Consider the following 9027-nt stretch of genomic DNA (forward strand, 5'->3'; position numbering starts at 1 on the left):
ATGCTTTTAATCCCAGTACTCCAGAGGCAGAGACAGAGGCAGGTAGATCTCCGTGAGTTCGAGGCCAGCCTGGACTATAAATTGAATTCCAGGACATCCAGGGCTACACAGAGAAACCCTGTCTTCAAAAAACAAAATGCAAAAAAAAAAAAAAGAAGAAGAAAGAAAAAAAAAGAAAAGGGGGGAAAGAAGTTGATTATATCTTGAGAACTTTGGCAGCTGTAAAATGAACTTGTCAGATCTGTGTCAGATCTAAGCGATGCCCAAGCTGCCATTCCCTGAATTCACCACCATCTATGCATCTTACAAACCTCATTGGACTCCAGTCAGCAATCAGTCCAGCAGGAATACTAACACACTCCCAAATCCGGATGGCTTCTCCAGTGACGACCTTTGACTAAAAGCTCTCCATCTGCCTCATTAAAATGTTCTTCATATATTTTGACAATCTGAAACTCTTGCTGCCTTGAGTTCCTTCATAGGACCCAACCTTACATTAGGATACAATGTCTCTCATGACCTCCTGTAAACTCTCCATTTACTGAGAGGAAATCACTTTCCAGTAAAAGGATTCTTTGGAGGCTACTTCCTGGAGGGCCTAAACTATCACAGCATCTCAGAGGCAAACGGATAGGAACTAAGGGAAAGGGGAAAAAATCTTCCAGCTGACAGAGGAAAACAATACACTGCATAATAAATGCCCACTGGCTTATAACAATTTACAGAGCAAATCCAGAAGACAGTAGAATAATACTGTGGCCTATTACCTAAAATTTAGTGAAGTTCATGGCTTGAATACATTAGTGCTAATGACTTTGGAGCAGCAACATAGGTCTGTAAGTAAAGGCATTTGCTGCCCAGCCTGACGACTTGAGATTAATGCTAGGAACCCATGTGGTAGAAGGACAGAGCTGTTTTTGTAACTTATCCTCTGACCTTCACATGCATGCCATAGCCTATGGCACATGCAAGTCCCTTCCCTGCAACGAGAGGTAAATAAATGGAAATTTTTAAATAAAAACCAGACTACTGTGTATTCTAAGAGAGAGTTCAATCTTTTAAAAATACATAATGGAAAGTTACTAGCTGAGCAAATTAATAAACTGAACCCAAGAGTCCCTTTTAGTTTCCAATGAAATAGAAGAAACACCTCTTAATTTCTAAGTGTGGTTTTATTTAGGGCTGGAGAGGTGGCTCAGTGGTTTAGAGCACTTGCTACTCTCGCAGAGAGCCTGGGTTCAGTTCCCAGCACCAACACAGGAGCTTGCAACAATCTATAACTCCAGTTCTGAGGGATTCAGCACCCTTTTCTTGTCTCTACAGACCCCAGGCACACATGCAGTGCACATACACACATAAAAATTAAAAAAAAAAAAACTTTAAAACTTTAAGAGATTATGGGATCCCAAAGTATACATTCATTATTTACTATGATTTTATTTACTCTACAACTACTTAATTAGTGCCTACAATGTGCTAATTATAACACCTAACTTAATTTTGTCTACTGGTGAAAGAGACAATGAATAAACACTGGCAGGGGGTAACCCTCCATGCCCGTTTCCCTCCTGTGTAATTCCAGAGGCCCCACCTCTTTCAGCAATCACTCTGTTTACTCCCTCCTCCAAGTTACTTCTCTCTTTTAGCACCAAACTTATCCTCCTTTTGCTACTGCTTTATACCTTCATTTGAACAGGTTCTACTTTTCTTTTGCTTAGTGAATAAAGTTTAACTCCTTGGCTGGCATTTACCTTTCTACCTCTTTCCCTATAACTTCTCATGTCCTACAGTCCTGCCTCATTAGTCGGGCTATTCACCAGAAAAAATGCAAACTTGTTTTCAAAGTCCCATTGGGGATGGAATTGTTTGAGAATGGAGGTGGTTCTGCACACCCCACGGTCAGAGCAATGACTAGTGTAGCTCTCACGACTGATGAGCAGGTGGCCTCTAAGCACTCCCTTCAGAGGACACCGTAGAGCTGCACACACCTGGCTCTTTGAAGTCAGAATAACACGACTTGCTCTGGGGAATCAAATGTGAGAACTCATATTTTATCTAGATAAAAGCTATACAGTTCTTTCTTTTCTTCCTCCTCCTCCTCTTCCTTTTTGAAACAGAGTATCTCAATAAAACCCTGGCTGTCCTGGAACTTGCTGTGTAGACCAGGCTGACTTTGAACTCACAGGGAAGTTGGGAAGGAAAATGTTTATTTGGCTTACACTATCATTGAAGGTAGTTGGGACGGAAACTCAAACGGGGTAGGAACCTGGACGCAGGACCTGATGCACGGTGAAAAGTTTAGAAGACTTTAAGCCCTGTAAGACATTGTTTCTTGTCAATATTTATTTCACTTTATATGTATACACACACATGTAGTTTTCCTGCATGTATATATGTGCACCAGGTGATGCCGGGTGTGTTGTGAGGTCAGAAGAGGATGATAGAGCCCCTGGAACTGGAGTCACAGATGGTCTCTGGCCACCATGTGGGTGCTGGCAATTAAGCCCGTCTCTGTAAGAGTAACAAGTGCTCTGAACTGCTGAGCCATCTCTCTACCCAGAAAACATTGTAAACTCAGTGGCAAGCATTGCGTGTGGCAGGTAGTGGTTGCTCAAATAAGTACTTGTGGAACTAGGAGCTGAGGATACTGCTCAGTTGGTAGTTTGTCTAACACATGCAAAGCCCTGGGTTTGATCTCCAGCACCACAAACCATAGGCATGGGGGCCCACATTTGTAATTACAACACAGAGGAGGTGGAAATAGGAGGACCAGAAGCTTAAACTCAATATATTTGTATTTTTGAGTTAACGGATGTGTTTTTTGAGTGCCACTACGTAGTCCTGGCTGACCTGGAACTCACAGAGATCCATTTAATCCGCCCAAGCACTAGGATCAACGTCATGTACCATGACTCCTGGCCCTTGCCTGGAATGTTAGAAAGTGAATTACATGTACCTCTAAAGGGAACTATGTCGATGGTTCTTTCTGTCTACAACACTGTCTGGTAAGTATCGGCAAAACGTGGCGCATAACTTTACTTGTATGTTTATATTAAAACGGTAGCCCCCGAAAGCCAAAACAAAACCAAGGAAATAAAATTTTCCCCATAGCATGTCTTGACGGTATTTGTGTTTACACCGCGACATGGGTCCCAGTCTACACGGTCTAAGTAAGCACCGCGTTCTAAAACAAGATTTGTCATAAACGAATCGCTTGACCACTGACACTCACATGTAAGGGAGCTCCTGACTCTAACCTCTGAGCAGCTTGGTGAAAGCGACGCGGAGGCGCCATTAACAAGCCTCGGGAAGAGATAGTAAGGTCCACAGGGAAAGGTCTGAGATAGGAGAGGCAGTACCAACCCCTTCCCGCACGCCTACTCCTTCTCCCTAGAGGCCGCCGCGCGCAACGCGCAAACGCACCCAGCGCTCGGCCACGCCCCTTAGGTTCCGCCTGCGCGCGCAGGAGTCAGAACCCTCACTTCCGGGGCGTGGCCCCGCGGGTGGGGGGTGACTGGCAGAGGCGGTCGGGCACTGGAAGTGGACTTACCCGGTTTGACTGCACTTTGGCCGCGAGCAGGAGCAACGGTGCCCGCGGACCTCGGCCGTGCGGCTCCCGGAGCGAACGCGACCCTGCGGCTCGGGCCTCGTTCCCCGCCACGCGGCGGGCAGCTTGTCCCGGAGCCTCGGGCACACCAGGTGAGTGGTTCTGCCGCCGTGCGCCCGCTCCGCCGGAGGAGCCTTGTGATGCCACCTCAGGCCCTTGTCCGTGCAGATGTCACCCGATCCGGGAACGCGTTGAAAGCGTCCTCGCCCCCACCCCGAAACCTCCGCCCTGTAAACTCTCCACGGCTTGGGTGTTGGGATTCGGCTTCTTTTCGTACAATTTGTTGGTGGTGTACTGCTTCTTGGTGGTTGACTTATTTCTCCTTTGTATTTGTCCTTAGTTTTAGTTTTAAAATGTATTGCTATTCTGTGTGTATGATGTAGATGTGGGCTCGCGAGTGGAGGTCAGAGGGCAGCTGTGGAGTTGGTTCCCGTCATCCACCTCTACAGGGGTCCCAGAGTTGAACTAAGGTTGCCAGGCATGCTGGGCAAGTGCCTTTACTAGCTGAGATAACTCACCGGTTTTTGTTTGTTTGTTTGTTATTCGGTTTTTTGTTTGTTTGTTTAGGTAAACAAAGATCTTTCTTTTTACTTCTTTCGTTTAGGTTTTTTTTTTTATTTATTTGGAGACAGTTTCTCTGTGTAGCCCTAGCTGCCCTAGAGCTCTCGCTTTGTAGACCAGACCGGCCTCAAACTCAGAGATCACCTTCTTCTGACTTCTTCTAGTGCTGGGATTAAAGATGTGTGCCACCACACCATGCTTAAAGTTGGCTGTTTCTTATTTTAGAGCCCAGTGTTCTAACGAAGGCTTATGACATTTTTGATTGGGTACTGTGGAGAAACTTTATCCCTCGAAGGATTTGTTTCATTAAGTGTGTGACTGCAAAATTGCATACAAACATAGACTTGTAATTTTAAAAAGGCTGCAAAGAGAAGTCTTCATCATGCAACAAGGCTCACATAGGAGGTTTAATGGAAGAGGAGAGAGAAGGGGCAGAGAAGGGGGCAAAGACTGGACCTTGGGACAAGAGTGACAAGAGATAGAGGAAGGAAAGAGAGCAAGAAAGAAAGAGAGGGGGAGAGAGAAAAATGAGATGGGAGATGGGCAGGCCATCTTTTAAAAGGGAACATAGTGAATGTGTACGGGAGGTGTTCTTAGTGGCTACAACTAAGGACGTACCCTGTCAGAACTGTAAGGGCAGGCCAGTACCGACACCTAAATGATGCCGTTTTCTCTTAAAATAAATTAAACCTTTAGTTCCTGCTGGAAACATTGATGTTTCAGAATGTGTGCACTTAAAGCAGAATATTCTTGTCATGTTACTAGAAGTCTAAATGTCTCAATATCCTGTTGTGTTTTCTGAAGCAGGTGGTTTGGTAATTAGTAAATTTTCATACCAAGGATTAGGAGCAGAACTTCCTCCTACCGACACTGGCAACTTGTGAACTGTATCATGCTTAAAAAAAAAAAAAAAAGTCAGCGTTGATCAACTTTCAGTCCTCAAGGACCACAAAAAAACCCTGTGAACCTTTGTGGCGTTTATTATCCAAGAAAGCTGTAGCTGTGTGTGTAAATACAATCTTCAAAGGATTTTGTGTTTGGTTTTGAAACTGCTACCAAAATTTTGATAAATATTAAGGAAGGACTAGAGGATCTTGTTGAATTTACTGTATTTGTGTTTGAAACAGCATGCTTTTTGTTTTCTTTTCTACTTGACTGTGAAAAAAGATATGATTCATGTAGATGAAATGCTAAATGGATTTTGCTTGTGGTGTTTTTTGATACGCTTGAGTGCTGCTTTGAAGTTACTTTTCAGTTGTTACACTTACTAATTAATCTGTTTTGTTCAAGATGAACTGAAAGTACCAACACCTGTAGAGTGGATTTTTTTTCCTGAAGAGGTTTATATGTGTATGCATGCAAGCATGCATCTTATATTTTAGTAATGATATCTTTATTATGCTTGGGTGTTTATCATTTGATGGTTATAAAGGCTAAAAAAGATCTATACCATGCTTTGTTCTGGGGGGAGGGGTGTCAGTTTTTGTGCTTATTCTTGTAATTGGTGACTGGGTAAATTATAATGTAGCCATTTTCACGTCCCAGAGGTGAACTTCCTGAAATTGCTTGTCTGCCTGTAGCCCCTTTGAAAGTCCTTTTTCAGGTGGGCCTTAAGACCTGAGTTCAAAGCCTGTAAGCCAGCAAGGGTTGAAGGAGAGAACTGGCTCCAAGGTTGTCTTCTGACCTCCACATGTGGCATGTTACACACACAATAAAAAAAAAAAAAGTTGCATGGCATATTCAGATGCCTTCAGGAGGATGCTGGATTAGGTTTTTGGTTAGAGACTTTATTTTTAATAATGTGTATATGTGTGTGTCTTTGGGAATGGGCACAGGTGAGTTAGAAGATATCAGATCCTATGGAGCTGGAGTTACAGGCAGTTACTCTGCTACTTTTTCTTTTAAATATTTTTTATTGTTTGAAAATAGACTATAGTCAGGCAGTGGTGACGCACACCTTTAATCCCAGCAGTTGGGAGGCAGAGGCAGGCAAATCTCTGTGAGTTCGAGGCCAGCCTGGACTACAAGAGTTAGTTCCAGGACAGGCTCCAAAGCTACAGAGAAACCCTGTCTCAAAAAAAAAAAAAAAAGAAAGAAAGAAGAAAATAGACTATATTTATACAGTGTTTTTTGATCGTACCCATCCAGCACTACTTCTAACTCCCTCTAGTGCCCCCATCTCCCCAACTTTAGATCCTCAGTTTTTATTAATGACCATTCTTTGGCAGCCATCAGCTGCCAATAACTAACTCCTCATATTGCAGAGGTGAACTTCCTGAAATGGCTTGTCTCTAGCACCTTTGAGGACACCTTGCCAGGCATGCCTTACATCATCGGTTCAAATCCTGGAACCCAGGCCAGGGTGGAGAGAGAATCCATTCCACAAGGCTGGCCTCTGACCTCCACATATCTGTATGGCACTTAGTTCTTTATTGCTAGCTTTTGTTTATTTGTGTGTGTATATTTGAGACAGGCTGTGCTATGGTCCAAACTGTCTCTGTAGCCAAGGATGAGACCTCTGCCTTCACTACCTCAGCTATTCAGTCTATTTCTGCCTGTATCGTCAAAGAAATTCCTTGCAACTTGTTGCTCCTTAAATGTTTCTTGAGTGGTTGACCTATGTTCACTACAGTAAAAATGGCAGTTCTCAGTGGAGCCCAACCTAACAGCCTTTAACAATTACATGGCTACACCCTGTTGGATGGCTACTGCTCAGCGTTTGGATTTCTTTTCTCTTCTCTGCAGCTCTTTAGTTGCTGGCTTTTCTTTTCTTTTTTTCCTAATTGTACATTGGAGGTGGGAGAATAAGATAGTACTTTGTCTCTCTGTGGAGGAACTGTTCCCTGTCAGATATTAAGTTTGTTAAAACAGCTCTAAGGTTTTTTTTAATGTAATTAAATTTATGCTTGAATTAAAATTCCTGTTGTAGCCTTTTCAGTTTGAATAAGTGAATTTAGTCATTGGCTTAATTATATGCAAGTCTTGTAAACAAAACAGAGCATGCTGAGTAATTAAAGGAAGGACTTGGAGATGAAGCAGCAGATTATCTTTCTAACAACTAAGATTCTGAATTTTGAGGCAACAGTTTTTTGAGCTAGTAGGTAATGTTTACAGTTAATAGTAATTGTAACTATTTAATTAAAATTTTGCCTCTTAGCTTTTTCCTCTACATAGATTCTCTTCCCCAAATACTGCCAGGTACTATACTGGATAAACCATTTTCCTGCAATAGACTTTCAGAAATGATAAGGGAAATTGAAGAATTTCATAAATACCAGTGTTAATATTCTGACTTAGGATTCTGGAGAAATGGATCAGTGGTTAAGAACACTTACTACTCGGGGTTGGAGAGATGGCTCAGCAGTTAAGAGCACTGACTGCTCTTCCAGAGGACCCGGGTTCAATTCCCAGCACCCACATGGCGGTTCACAACTGTCTGAAAATGCAGTTCCACGAGATCTGACACCTTCACACCAATGCACATAAAATAAAATTAAATAAATCATTAACAAATTGAAAAAAAGAGAACACTTACTGTTCCAGAGGACCTGGGTTCAATTCTCAGGACCCACATGGCAGCTCCCAACTGTCCCTAACTTCAGTTCCAGGGGAATCTGACACCCTCATACAGAAATACATGTAGTCAAAACACCAATCTACATAAAATAAAAATTATTAAAAAAATATTCTGGCTTAGATATTGCTACAGTACTAGAAAGTGATGATTTTTTTTTTTTAAATCTGACATTTAGTGAAATAAGGGTGCTTTAGTAGTATATGTGTAAACACTTTGTTTTCTTTGATAGCCAGGGACTCTGCATGTTATCTGTTAATGTGGCCTTGGATTGACTTTCTGTTACTTGTCTATTAGAATGGTAACTAACAGGTGGCATGGTAACTCAGCCGTATCCCAGCACTTGGGAGGCTGAGCAAGAGAGCTAACTAAGGTGGGTTCTTGACCAACCTGAGTTGGTGTGACACTCAGCCACTCCCCCTGCCTCAAAAAAAGAAAGAAAAATAGTTGGCATGAAAGGAATTTTATCTGACCGGAAAGAGAAATTCAAAACATACAGTTGAAGAAGGGTAGAAATAACTTTTATGAGCTTTGAGTCCTGAACCATGACCCCTCGCCAGTAGAACAACTTATCCAAAGGCCATAGGGATCAGCTGTACACTTCAGAGCAGGCCAGGTTCCTCTCCACCTATGCCACTGCCCAGACTAGGCATCACCATAGTGCTGAGATGGTTTCAGGGCAGAAGTACTCATGGAGGAATCAAATGGGCCTGGAGAGATGGCTGCTCTTCCCAAGGACCCAGGTTCAATTCCCAGCAACCACATGGCTGCTTCCAAGCATCTGCAACATCAGTGTCAGGGAGTCTGATGCCTTCCTCTATCCTCTGTGGGCACTGCATGCACTTGGTACACACACATTCAGGCAAAACACCTAAATACAAAAAGTAAAAATTCAAAAAACTAATCAAATAATAATCCTGACTTGGTGGGTTGAACTGAGGATCAAGGAGTGTGAGGTTTTTGAGGAATAGAAGCTAGACCAAGGGAAAGGGGTTTTGTAGTTAGGACAACACAACAACAGTCATCCATTCAAAGGTGTTTTGAGGTCTGTGTGCCAAGCGTGTCCTTAATGCTGAGGGTACAGCAGGTAACAGAGGTAGAGTCTCTGCTATGGAGCTTTATTATTAAGGTGAAATATCCGTGGTTACAACTTGCGGCGGTCGTTATTTATGTCGCGGGATTTTTTCCTTCTTTTTCTTTTGTTCCTTAGATGCTGGGTCTTGAGTTACTGATAAGATGGCCTAACCTCAATTCATGCCTATACTGCTATGTTTTTGTAAGTTAC

General features: G+C 42.8%; 1 protein-coding gene across 1 annotated transcript in view; it reads left to right on the forward strand.

Moving 5' to 3' along the window:
• Window positions 1-3502: 3502 nt before the first annotated feature.
• The window catches only part of Katna1 (katanin catalytic subunit A1), a 27708-nt gene continuing 22183 nt past the window's right edge, over window positions 3503-9027 (forward strand). The window contains exon 1 of the mRNA XM_005370637.2: window positions 3503-3699. The gene's annotated coding sequence lies outside the window, so the exon portion shown is untranslated. The remainder of the gene's footprint in view (window positions 3700-9027) is intronic.

Source organism: Microtus ochrogaster, unplaced genomic scaffold, assembly GCF_000317375.1.
Source record: "Microtus ochrogaster isolate Prairie Vole_2 unplaced genomic scaffold, MicOch1.0 UNK82, whole genome shotgun sequence".
In the NCBI taxonomy this organism is placed as follows: domain Eukaryota; kingdom Metazoa; phylum Chordata; class Mammalia; order Rodentia; family Cricetidae; genus Microtus; species Microtus ochrogaster.